This window comes from Scomber japonicus, chromosome 22, assembly GCF_027409825.1.
Source record: "Scomber japonicus isolate fScoJap1 chromosome 22, fScoJap1.pri, whole genome shotgun sequence".
In the NCBI taxonomy this organism is placed as follows: domain Eukaryota; kingdom Metazoa; phylum Chordata; class Actinopteri; order Scombriformes; family Scombridae; genus Scomber; species Scomber japonicus.
The window spans coordinates 18,457,083-18,468,475 of NC_070599.1; positions in this window are offsets into that span (position 1 = coordinate 18,457,083).

Below are 11,393 nucleotides of genomic sequence, written 5' to 3' on the forward strand. Positions count from 1 at the left end.
CCTGAATCCAATTTGTTTGCTCAAATGTGAGCCTTATCTGATTTGTTTCTGACAATGTGAACAGCACAAGTCGCATTGAATCGGACATTTCCAAATCTGATTCAGGCCACTTTCAAATGTGCTACTGAATCGGATACATATCGAATGTTTTTGAATGCGACCGCAATCTGAACAGTCAGGTCGCATTTAATGCGACTTTGACGTTATTCTAGAGCAACACATACCAACACACAGCTAATGCTCTGCATAAAGACATCATTAAAGTATTGATTTTCTTTCTTCTCTTCCTCTTTTTTAACATCATCTGCTCACAAATTTGCCGGCTGCCGCCACACGCTGTTTTTAACATGAGACCATAAATGAGACAGTTGCCTTGTTCGCTTCCGTAAACACCGTTCTGTGCATGACGTCATTAATGATTAACTGAGCATGCGGGTCACTTCAGGAGGCCACATTTAAGTGTAATATGAACAGCCAAACAACAATCGGATTTGAGCAATAAAGCCAACGCTGTTCTGATTGGTTTCCTTCTGGAAGCTGCATCATGGCTGACTTCTGGTTGCTCGGGAGGGTATGTAGCTAACTCAAGTAATGAAATACTGTTCCTTGTAATGAAATAACAAGGAACAGGTGGCAAGAAGACACAAGGCCACACTGGGAGCTGATTAGCTGGGGAAGACACAGGAAGCAGGGCAGGTGTGGAGGATACAGCAGGCACTGACAGAACTGTAACACTGAGATTTAGAGTGTAGTTTTGTGGTGTGATGAGTTCCTGTAGGTAGGGGGGCGTATGTCCGTCAATGGATTTTCATGTGAGTAACAGGATTGTGACGAAAACAGAATTGGTGTTATATGTTTGTGTTTTTGCAGCGCTCCTCGGAATGTACTGGTCCAGTCTTGAGGAGATACAAGCATAGACAAGTTTCTCTGTATCTGGCCGGGTTAGAGAAGGGCAGAGTGATGTTTTTTAGATGGTAGAAAGAGGTTTTGTCTTACATGGTCATCAAAAGTCAGATTAGTGAGTGAAGAGGAAAGGGGGATGTTCTAGCTGTCAAAGGTAAGATGAGAATCAGGGATGACTGAATCTGGTGTGGAGTGCTGAGAAGGACAACTCCAGTTTTGCTGCTGTTTAACTGGAGGAAATTTGTGCTCATCCAAAAGTCTGTCATGTCAAATGCTGTCAACTTTTTTTTTGTCTGAAAAAGGTCTTGTCATGCCAACTCTGATGCAAGCTTTCATGCCATTGGTCAGGCATGGGATACAATATCAGCAGACCTTGCAGAGGCATACGGTATGGGTTTATAATGTCATGCTTCCTGATATGCATTCCACACACATCATCTGCCATGTTTGATGTTGCCAGAAATAACACAAGCTGAGATTTCTCACACGGTGAGGTCCTGACCTGAAATCACGGGGGCATCAGAGATTTAAAAAAAAGAAAAGAAAAGAAAATTATGCAATTGAAAGCTACTGCAGCTCCACAAGACAGATTTAATATGGACATCATCTTACCATGTACCACATCCATCATCTTTTTAGTCTTCTCTTGAAATGTCCCTGCATTTTTCAGGAGAAGGTTTCTGTTCATCTTAGTTTTTAGGAGCTGTGCTGTGCTGCAACTCCACTTTTAACATGCTGGTTACAGTTTGGTATTGGACAGATTAAAACAGCATTATGGCGAAGAAGAGCTCTGGATTGGTTCTCCTACTGGGCAAAAAGGACAATGTTTTGTTTCAATTGAGTTTTATTTTATCTTGTTGGCTGCAGAGGACATATTTGGGATTCTTCAATTGTCACTTTGTACTTATTGTTTATTGAAAAGTGTGGGTACAAGAAGATAATAAAACCTTTTGTCTTATATTGTCAGATTAGAGACAATGATAACTACAGTACACAACCTTCAGAAGAGAAAATTTGGAGTGCACTATGACATGGTACAGCAGTTTAAATATGACAACACAGACCACAACATTAACTATTTGCATACTGCTGTTCGTCTTTCAGTTGCAGGTTTTCTTATCTTTACTTTGACTTTGGTCACCTTTATACATCGTCATGCTTGCTTTTTTAAGTACTGATGGAAAAAAGAATGACGTACAATACAGTGTACATCTGAGGCTGTGCAAATATTTTTGAGGTTCTGGATGTCACTGAAGAGACCAAAGTCATTCTTTTCTATGGCCTTGACACTTTTCTGGAGTGATACTGAGTTGTTTTTTCTGCTCCCAGTGTCCTACAAGCAAATATGTCCTGTCACCACAACACTACTTAACTCTGTATTGATCTCATGGGACCAACTGTGGGTAAAGCGTTGACCCAGTGAAGTTTGATGCTCCATTTTCAGGATGTTTTTGTGGTTGGGGGGACTCCCAGTTGTCCACCAAACACATAAAACTAATGCTCTGTTTCCTTCAGACCTGCTTCGGTGTGTCAGTTTGTTAAAATCACAAGAAATAGACAATTTCCCACAGATATAAAAAAAACTCCACTGAATCAAAATTCACAACAAGCCTTGGCAAAACATTTCACAAATGTACTTTCTATAGTACAAAACAAAAAGTGCACCCACTGTTGGTGCTATAGAAACCCCAAACTGGGTATAATTTAGGGCACCTCCTCAGTTCAGGTGGTCTCTGATGACACTGACAGTCTGAACAAAAGAAGAAAGTGGTGATGATATGCAGCACAACAAGGTAGCAAAGCTCTGTAAACAGTGTTTCTGCACATATCCTTATTCTGACAAAAACAACTAATGTTTGTAAGAAGCTCCTCAGGGACTGTACTGTAATGGTAGCTTGATAAAATTAAGAAAAAAGTATTTGAATGTAAGAGCACTGTGCATGAAATCTAATGTGATGTGATACTGAGCACCCTTCTGACATACCACTCTGTGAAATAAGTATTTTTCTATAACCTGCATCCTTAATAATAATACTAACAACAATAAAAACACCAATGAAAAGTGTGAGAGAGAGCCATAAAGTGCCAAAAGATTCTTCATATTGATTACCGTTTGCTGCCTGAAGTGCACCGATTGAGCCGTTTGTGGAGCCATGATCACTACAAGAAACAAAATAAATACTTAAATGTATGTTTCTTATCTAATTTTTTGCTACAGTTAACCTCATGCAGCTGGCAACTGGTGTGAAATATGTCTGAAAATAAGAGCACAGAAATCTGGACCAGGCAGCACTAACAAAGCATAACTTAATTTTAAAGTACCCATCTGTATCCCACAATGACATTTTTCCTTTATTAGCCAGACACAAAAATCACAGGAAGGTAAATGATGGTTGGATAGTGACTGAAAATAATCTGTCTGGCCTCATCTGCACTTCAATGTGGATTTATGGTGTGACTTGTCAGCAATCACATGAGCTGGAGAAACTGTTTGTGCCCTAGCTGTGAGGTCAATGAAGGACTGTAAGAGAAGGGTACATTGGCAGCACATGATTTGCTCTTGCCTTAAAAAAGTTGTTGAATGAAAAAGAAAAATGCAAGCAGCAGTTTAGGCATGTGGGAACCTTGCCCAGAGAGAGAGACTAGGGCCCTCTCCTGGAGCTCATCGGCAAGAGTCTTATGGCTGGGCCATGAACCCCATGGGTCCTGGTTGGTCACGCTCTTTGCCCACCACCTGCAGGGATGAAGAACCCCACAGAACGAGAGGGTCTCCTCCTTACAGCTACATGTTGCTGGTAGGAAGACTCTAGGAGCCTTTTGGGGTTGCATTGTCCATAGTTCTGCTGGAGGAATGCTCACATGGACATTGGTGGAGAAACCTGGAGGGGGGTGATTGTGAGGAAGAACTTGCCTGATCTGAATCCTGTTGGTGCATTGTTATTGGACTTCTGTGCTAACCATGGATTGGCCATAGCAAACACAATGTTCGGGCATAAGGTTGTTTGTAAGTGTTCCTGGTACCAGGACACCTCAGGCCAAAGATTGATGATTGACTTTGTGATTGTACCATTAGATCTACAGCCTCATCTCTTGGCAAAGAGAAGAGCAGAGCCCTCAACTAATCACCACCTGGTGGCGAGCTGGGTCAGGTGGTGGGGGAGGGGGATGCCGGACAGACCTGGATGTCCCAACCGAGTAGCGAGGGTGGACTGGGAACAGCTGGCAGAATCCCCGGTTTGCGAGGTCTCCAATGTTTCCTGTACCCTGGGGGAGCTTGGGGACATGGAATCTAAGTGGGCCATGTTCACGTCCTCATTTGTGGATGTGGTTTCACAGAGCCAGGAGGTAATCAGTGCCTGTCAGGCTGGCACCCCAAGAACCTGCTGGTGGACAGCAGTGTTGAAGGAGGCCGTCAAGCTGGAGAAGGAGGCCTTTTGGGTCTTGCTGTCCCAGGGTTCTCCTGAAGCAGCAGAAGGGCACTAAAAGAGCAGCATCTCAGGTAGTTACTGAAGCAAAAACCTGAGGAGTTTTCTCAAAAGATTTTTCTTGAAGTCTTTAGTCTTGAAATCTTTACCAAAATGATACTAAATAAAATGTTTCTAAATACAATTTCTAGCTATACAATCAGTTATGAGATTTTTTAGGAGGTGATAAAATGCATGATATGGGTGAAATATATATATATATGTGTGTCTATATATGTACTTGATACAGTATGTAACATATATGAATGTCAGACTTTGCTTTGCAGCCTTGACAGTGTGACTACATGCCCAATAAAACACAATTATGGCTATACATAAAAGTAGAATTACATGGAATGTTTAGTGTCCTCTTTTGCTGTGTCTACAATAAAACATAGGTTACATAAAAGTGAAGCACTGTGACTCGGTATTAGGTCAGGGCAAGTGCCTGACTGCCTGTACATTTATGGTATGTGCCAAATACCGTCAGTGTGTGACAGTGCATGTTAGTGGGACACTTTCACTCCCTCTGTTACATAAGCAGCTGTAACATAACTGCTGTCTAGAGATTTATGGTGGGTGAAAACTTTCTACTGCACAAAAAATTACTTTAAAACTTGTTACTGTCGATACCTTGTGTTGCATCTTAACATGCCACATATATTTAAAATTCAATGGATTTTAGGGGACCTATAAAGTCAGTAAAACAATCTGCCATTATAGTGAGACAATTTTTAATGTTATTGCTCAAAAAATGCTAAAATATTATCACTTCTATAATAAACAAACGAAAAAGCAACATATCAGAAACAGATCAGATAGAAAATCGTTGCCCTAGGGTTGAGGAACATAAAACCAAGTGTCCCAATCAGATAAGTTTCTTTTGTTGTTTTTTTTGGCATGGATATTTATGGAAGTGAGGGGGGTGTCTTTTACATAACCTGCAGATTGCTTATCTCAACAAAGATAATACTGGGAAACCAAACATGTGACTAACGACTGGTTAAAAATCAATGGCTGGCTTTTTTATTGGCACTGACACTGGCATGAAGCATCAGATGATGCTTTCATAAGTATATTTTGTTTAAGTTGAAGTGGGGTTATGTTCACAGATGTATACAAGGTATACACATTTACTGTATGTTACAACATGGGTCAAATACTGTTTGTTTTTCCATGCTGAGAGTGCCAGGTAGGGTTTTTACCTGTGCTTTGACTCAACTTTAGTCAACAATAATCAGTAAAAGTTTAGTTAATTGGTCAATGTAAGACATATTGTACCATTTGAAACATTACACAAACTGTTATTATATCAGGGTAAACTCTCGTAGCTTTTTTTCTGGATGCATCAGCCCTTAGGAATTGACTGTACACATATTGGAAAAGCATATTTCATTTCTCCAAGTCTTTTGGAAGGCACTGGGAAACCAATCCTCTTATAACCTTTGTTGGAGCAACAAGAACCTCATCTTTGGTCTGTATCTACGTATGATTTGTGGTTGAGAAAAATGGAAAAACCCATTACACCTGGAGAGACTGAGATTTATATGATGACAAAGGACAGATAAGATTTGGAACTCTGTACTGAAGGAATTTGTACTTTCAAGGAATAATGGGTTGTGTCCAATGTAAAGCATCTTGCTGTGTACTCATTTTTTGTTTGTATCAAACATTCTTTCAGCTACATGTGTTTGAGTCACTAGGTCGGATCCCTGCCACCTCCCTCAAGAGTAATTGTGTACTTATATGTCACTAAATATACCTTTCCTACTCTTAAGGTTGCAGTAGATGTGAACGAGCTCAGGATGTACAGAGGACACATTCTGCATGCATGTATGCGAAAGGTGTGATGATTTGCAGATTTCGTCAGTGGAACATTGTGGCTACATGTGAAAACAATAATGTGGTCACATATTCAGTGACTCTACACACTGACCTTATTCACACAGTGGTGGTGGTTAAGGTGGGAAACTTTACCTGAAAGATGAATAACCTCATTCAGAACAATTTCAGAACAACCATAACTGATCAAATTCAGCAGGGAAATGAGTTACTGCAGCTACTGTTCCAAGCCTTCCCGTCCATCTTAGACTCCCAGTGATACCAGTTTAGTTTACTTCCATTATGTTAAAATGACAGTGGCATGAAAGGTGATGCAGATTCAAGGGCTCCACAAACAATCCCACACATTTTGACAACATGATCCTCAATTTGTCTAGTCATTCCTAGAAAATCCATGAAACATGAGTGCCAAAATGACCGCTGTAAAGTGTACGGTCATTTTGTGCAGTCAGAGTTATGCAAGAGTTGACCTATGTGACCTATTTGTCTTTTCAGCTTTCTGTGCCAAGGCTTGTGATAGGGGAAGCAATGTAGGTTAAAGTGGTAGACAGGTCTTTGATACCTCTTGTGGGAGGTCCAAAAAATGTGACCTGGTCCTAAAGATATTGGTTTTATCTAAGGATCAAATGTAGGTACAAAAATACACATACACACATGCTTGTATCTCTATGCTTGTGGGCACCCTAGCCTGTTACTCTAACCTCGGCCATCACTACTGTACCCAGTACACTCTGTCAGAAATATTTCCTCTCTCCAGATCTTTCCAGTGTTGGATGAAAGGGGGCTGTGTTTCTTTCTCGACTCAACTATTTCCATTGGCTCATGTGAACAACTGAATGAAACAATATGCATGCCCTCCAGGAGTGACTGACTGAAAATGTGCGTCATTATCCCCGTGTACAAACGATATCACATCTCTCCCCCCCCTCTCTTTGCCCACTGACAAACGGAAAACAATGTCATAACAAAACCCAACTCTGAACTTAACCCTACAACTTTGCATAAGATGCTGTTTGTGATTTTCCGTTATTTTTATACTGTTATAATGTTGGCTGTCTATGTTACACACAGTCAAAGCTCCTTTAGCTTGTTTTGAACACTTTGTTTTCAAAGGTTGTCCCATGGATTGTTTGTGTTGTCTACTCATATTTCAGGTCCTAATTGGGCTTGAATGTGTATTTGAGAAGTTTCCATTTGGAGTAAAGAACCTTCTCCTGAAACCTACAACTACTGTACGTTTGTGGTCTCGTAGACGTTTAAGTACACACATGTACTAGCTACCGACAGGCCAGAACATACCTCTGAATGACTTGACTGCTAACAACACAAAAAGGGGTCGCTACATTTATCCCACTCTGGTCCTTTTCTTTAGTCATCAATCAGAGCTCTGAGCTGAACATTGGTTTCAGTTCATTTAAGTTAACAAATAGGCACAGACAGAACCTAAAGCAAATAGCTTCAGGGATGAGTTTTTTTATTCATTGTCCATGTCCATGTTATGGTTTTAACAAAAGGTGACACAAGTTCAGGAACCTAACCCAACTAACAACAATATGATGACAGCTGCTTACCACAAACATCTGTAACTACTTTTTAAAATTTCCTACTGCATGTACTTAATTTGTCTAACCGGTTAAAATATAAACAAACGTGCGATCAATGCGGTTCAGAAATTCTTTTGATTGCATGAATCTCTAATGACTCTTGATAAAATGTAATAGACTAAAAGAGAAACAGTGAAAGGCTGAATTGTTTGCTTAATGTGGCCCAGACAGCTTTTGATTATGCCACAGGTTTCAAAACATTGAACTTTTTAAACTGCTTTATGGGCTCAAATGAAGCCCATACAGGTTTATCTTTAACAAGCCGTCTCATGGAGCCCACAGCTTCATGTGGCCTCCTGTCACATCTGAACTGAGCAGAAGCGAAAGCACATTTTCTCACAGTTACACAACTGATAGGCAGCAAGGCCAAAGAAAGAACAGGAAATCAGGCAAGTAAACAAAAATATCATCAGCTCAAGAATACATGACACATACTTAAATGCGTTAAAATGACTGTGAAGGCCTTTAAGTCTGTGGTGATCATGTGCTGACACAGAGAGAGAGATCAGATCAGGTTGTCATTATTGCAAGAACTTGGCTCAACCTCGTGAAGGCAGAAATTAGATGAGCTATTTCAGCTCGCCATGCTGCTGTTCATTAGCTAAAACGAACGGAGAAGGAAGAAATCACATATGCTTTATATGTATGTCTATGTGTGCTCTTCTTAGTTTGAGATAAGTGTTCCCTCTTGCAGGCTGTTTAGCAACAAAGAATTTGTCCTTTGCAAAGAAATACTCAGTTTGAAGCGAAGTTTTTTTTTTTTTTTTGCAGTTTTTTTAGAAACGTGCTACCTGGAAATCATGATGTGATGTTCACATAAAACACCCAAATGGTACATCTTGTCTTGCATTGCATTTTTGATATGTTGTGTTGCTGCTGTTATTTGGTTTGAGAAGAAACAAGAGCCCACAGTGTGGATCTTAGGAAGATAGTTGACATTTCACTGCATGATCTGCATCTATTTATATTACGAATCATTATGTTGAATGACTTCCTCAAACATAATATCATTATCTTTATATGGGTTGTGCAACGTGACTCTTTGTCATGATAATGTTATTAATTTGGGGACAAATAACATTAACATGCAGAATCTATAGCCATGCTAGCGGTTCTATGAGCCACTACAGTTTGTGGAGAAAACATCTCAGTTTAGTATGTAAGCATTTTAACGCTTGCTAATTAGCACTAAACACAAAGTATTTCATCATAAAACAAAAAATATATGAAACGTCACATGATCACCAAAGACAGTACAGCTCAATGCAACAGTTATTCTTGTGGGGACATGAATCAATCGGTCCAAATTCTAGTTTCATTCATCCAAATATCAACCTGCTGATAGTGTTACAGGAAAAGTCAACGGGATCATTAATGTCAGTCCCATTTTTTTCATGGAAATCCATTTCATATCTGTTGAGATATTTCAGTCTGAGCCAAAGTGTTACATACTGATGATGCTGACCCTTGAGCCATGCAGCTACCAAGGGTAAACACCTACAGAAAAGTGTCTCCTTATGTTGTTATTGCCACCACAAGCCAGGAATTTCTGAACCTCTACTTGAAGGTTGATCACCACTCTGGTCTGGTGATCTTTAGAACAAACACATGCTGCATTAAACCATCTGGTGAGGCCTCGTGCCATGAATGGAAGCATTTGCACTCATTGTTTTCACCCTTTTATGAAGGTTTTTCCTTTAATTTGTCACCCGTGTGTGTATCACATGAGTGGAAATTAGGTTTTCCAGTCATATGATTTACAGGTTTCTTTTATTCACACTGAAAAAATAGTTGAAGATATCCATAATTTAATTACTTTCTAACATTTCTGAGGATGCTCTCTATGAGCTGAAAAAGAAAGTTGCACAGTTTGCTTTTAGGTAAGTTGAAGTAACTTCTTTAAAATGTACATGATGTAGTTATCAAATTGAAATATTTCCTGCCTCATACTACTTGCCAACCTCAGTTTTCTCATTATGCCTGCCTTGAAAGCAATGGGCAGATGTGCAGAGGTCTTCCAAATTCAATCCAAAATCAAAGCTCAGTTCTGATGTACCAACAAAACACCATAAAGCTGAAAGGCAGTTGGCAACAATTCAGGCCTTTATTTTTTCATTATTTGAAAGTTAAAAATCATTCAAAGTTTTACATTTGACTGCCTCTTTCATTTAATTAGTATTTCCTTGACCACTGAGAGTTACTACTATTGTTTACAAAGCAAAAAATGATCAATCTAAAAATAAAGCAAACATGATTTGATACTTCTCTGAAACCAAAATAAATTGCAGCCTTCCATTGTTTCATCGTGTGCAACTCTGACCAGTGTGAAGCTCACCTTAATGTTGCTCTGTGAAAGATCAGCAATGACCTCTTGAGGCTGCTACTGCTGATTATGGTTACAGCAAGCTCACTCTTGATTTGATGCAACATTGATTGAGACTAATAGTCGGTTAAAGGAATCTAGAGATAAATTCATGCATGAGTTCAAAATATCAATTAAACAATATGTGCCTGAAAAGTCTTTAACATCTCATTAAGTGGTCCCAAGTATTTGGTCTTTAGTTCACTCATATGTAGCCTAATAAATATGACAACTGAGTTTCAGACAAGATTCTCTGATCATTTTACATTTACCCTTTTCACAATCTAAGAAATACAGCAATCCACTTTTAAAAAAACAACATTATTTATATTTATACTTCTGATGAGTGTGTGTGACTATTAACCACCAGATGGAGTAAGAGATCAATGCTGCACATCTCCATTGTTCAGTCTGCCAGGAGCATGCCAATTACTCTGTTTTTAGTTTTCAATTAAAAACACAACATATCATATTATGTTTATATGTTTTTTGACCATCTATCTTCTTCTATGGTGGTCAAAGCCTGTGCTGCAGCAGCTTCTTCACTGCCAGCACGAATAACCAACAGCCAGGATTTGTTGTCCAAGTGTCAAATGCACATTTATCTCTGTGTTGAAATGCATCATCTTTTAATTAATATGTTCATGGAATAACTCACCGTTGAGTTTTGAAATACTTAGTTAATAAAAGTCTTGTCTCTCTTCTAGTTTGAACTGCATTTGTGTGTATGTGTGTGTGTGTATGTGTATGTGTGTGTGTGTGTGTGTGTGTGTGTGTGTGAGTGTGAGATGGTTTGCGGTGTATGTATATTTGTTTGTGTGTACATGCATGCTTTCACCATCAGATCTTATCTATTCTGTATCGCGCTTTTTCATACGCTGAGCAAGAAAGACCAACCACATGGGAAATTTACAAACCTGCAGTGTGTGTGTGTGTGTGTGTGTGTGTGTGTGTGTGTGTGTGTGTGTGTATGTGTGTAGTATGGTTTTGCGGTGTGTATATATTTGTTCGTGTGTACATACATACTTTCACCATCAGATCTGATCTATTCTTAATTAGACTTTTTCTCACACTGATCAAGAAAGACCAACCACAGGGGGAATTTACAAATAGAAACCTGCAGCATGTGTGTGTGTGTGTGTGTGTGTGTATCTGTGGGATAATGGGTAGTGAAAGTGACAGATTTAACACAAAGAGGAGGCCAACATGTGCAACGTG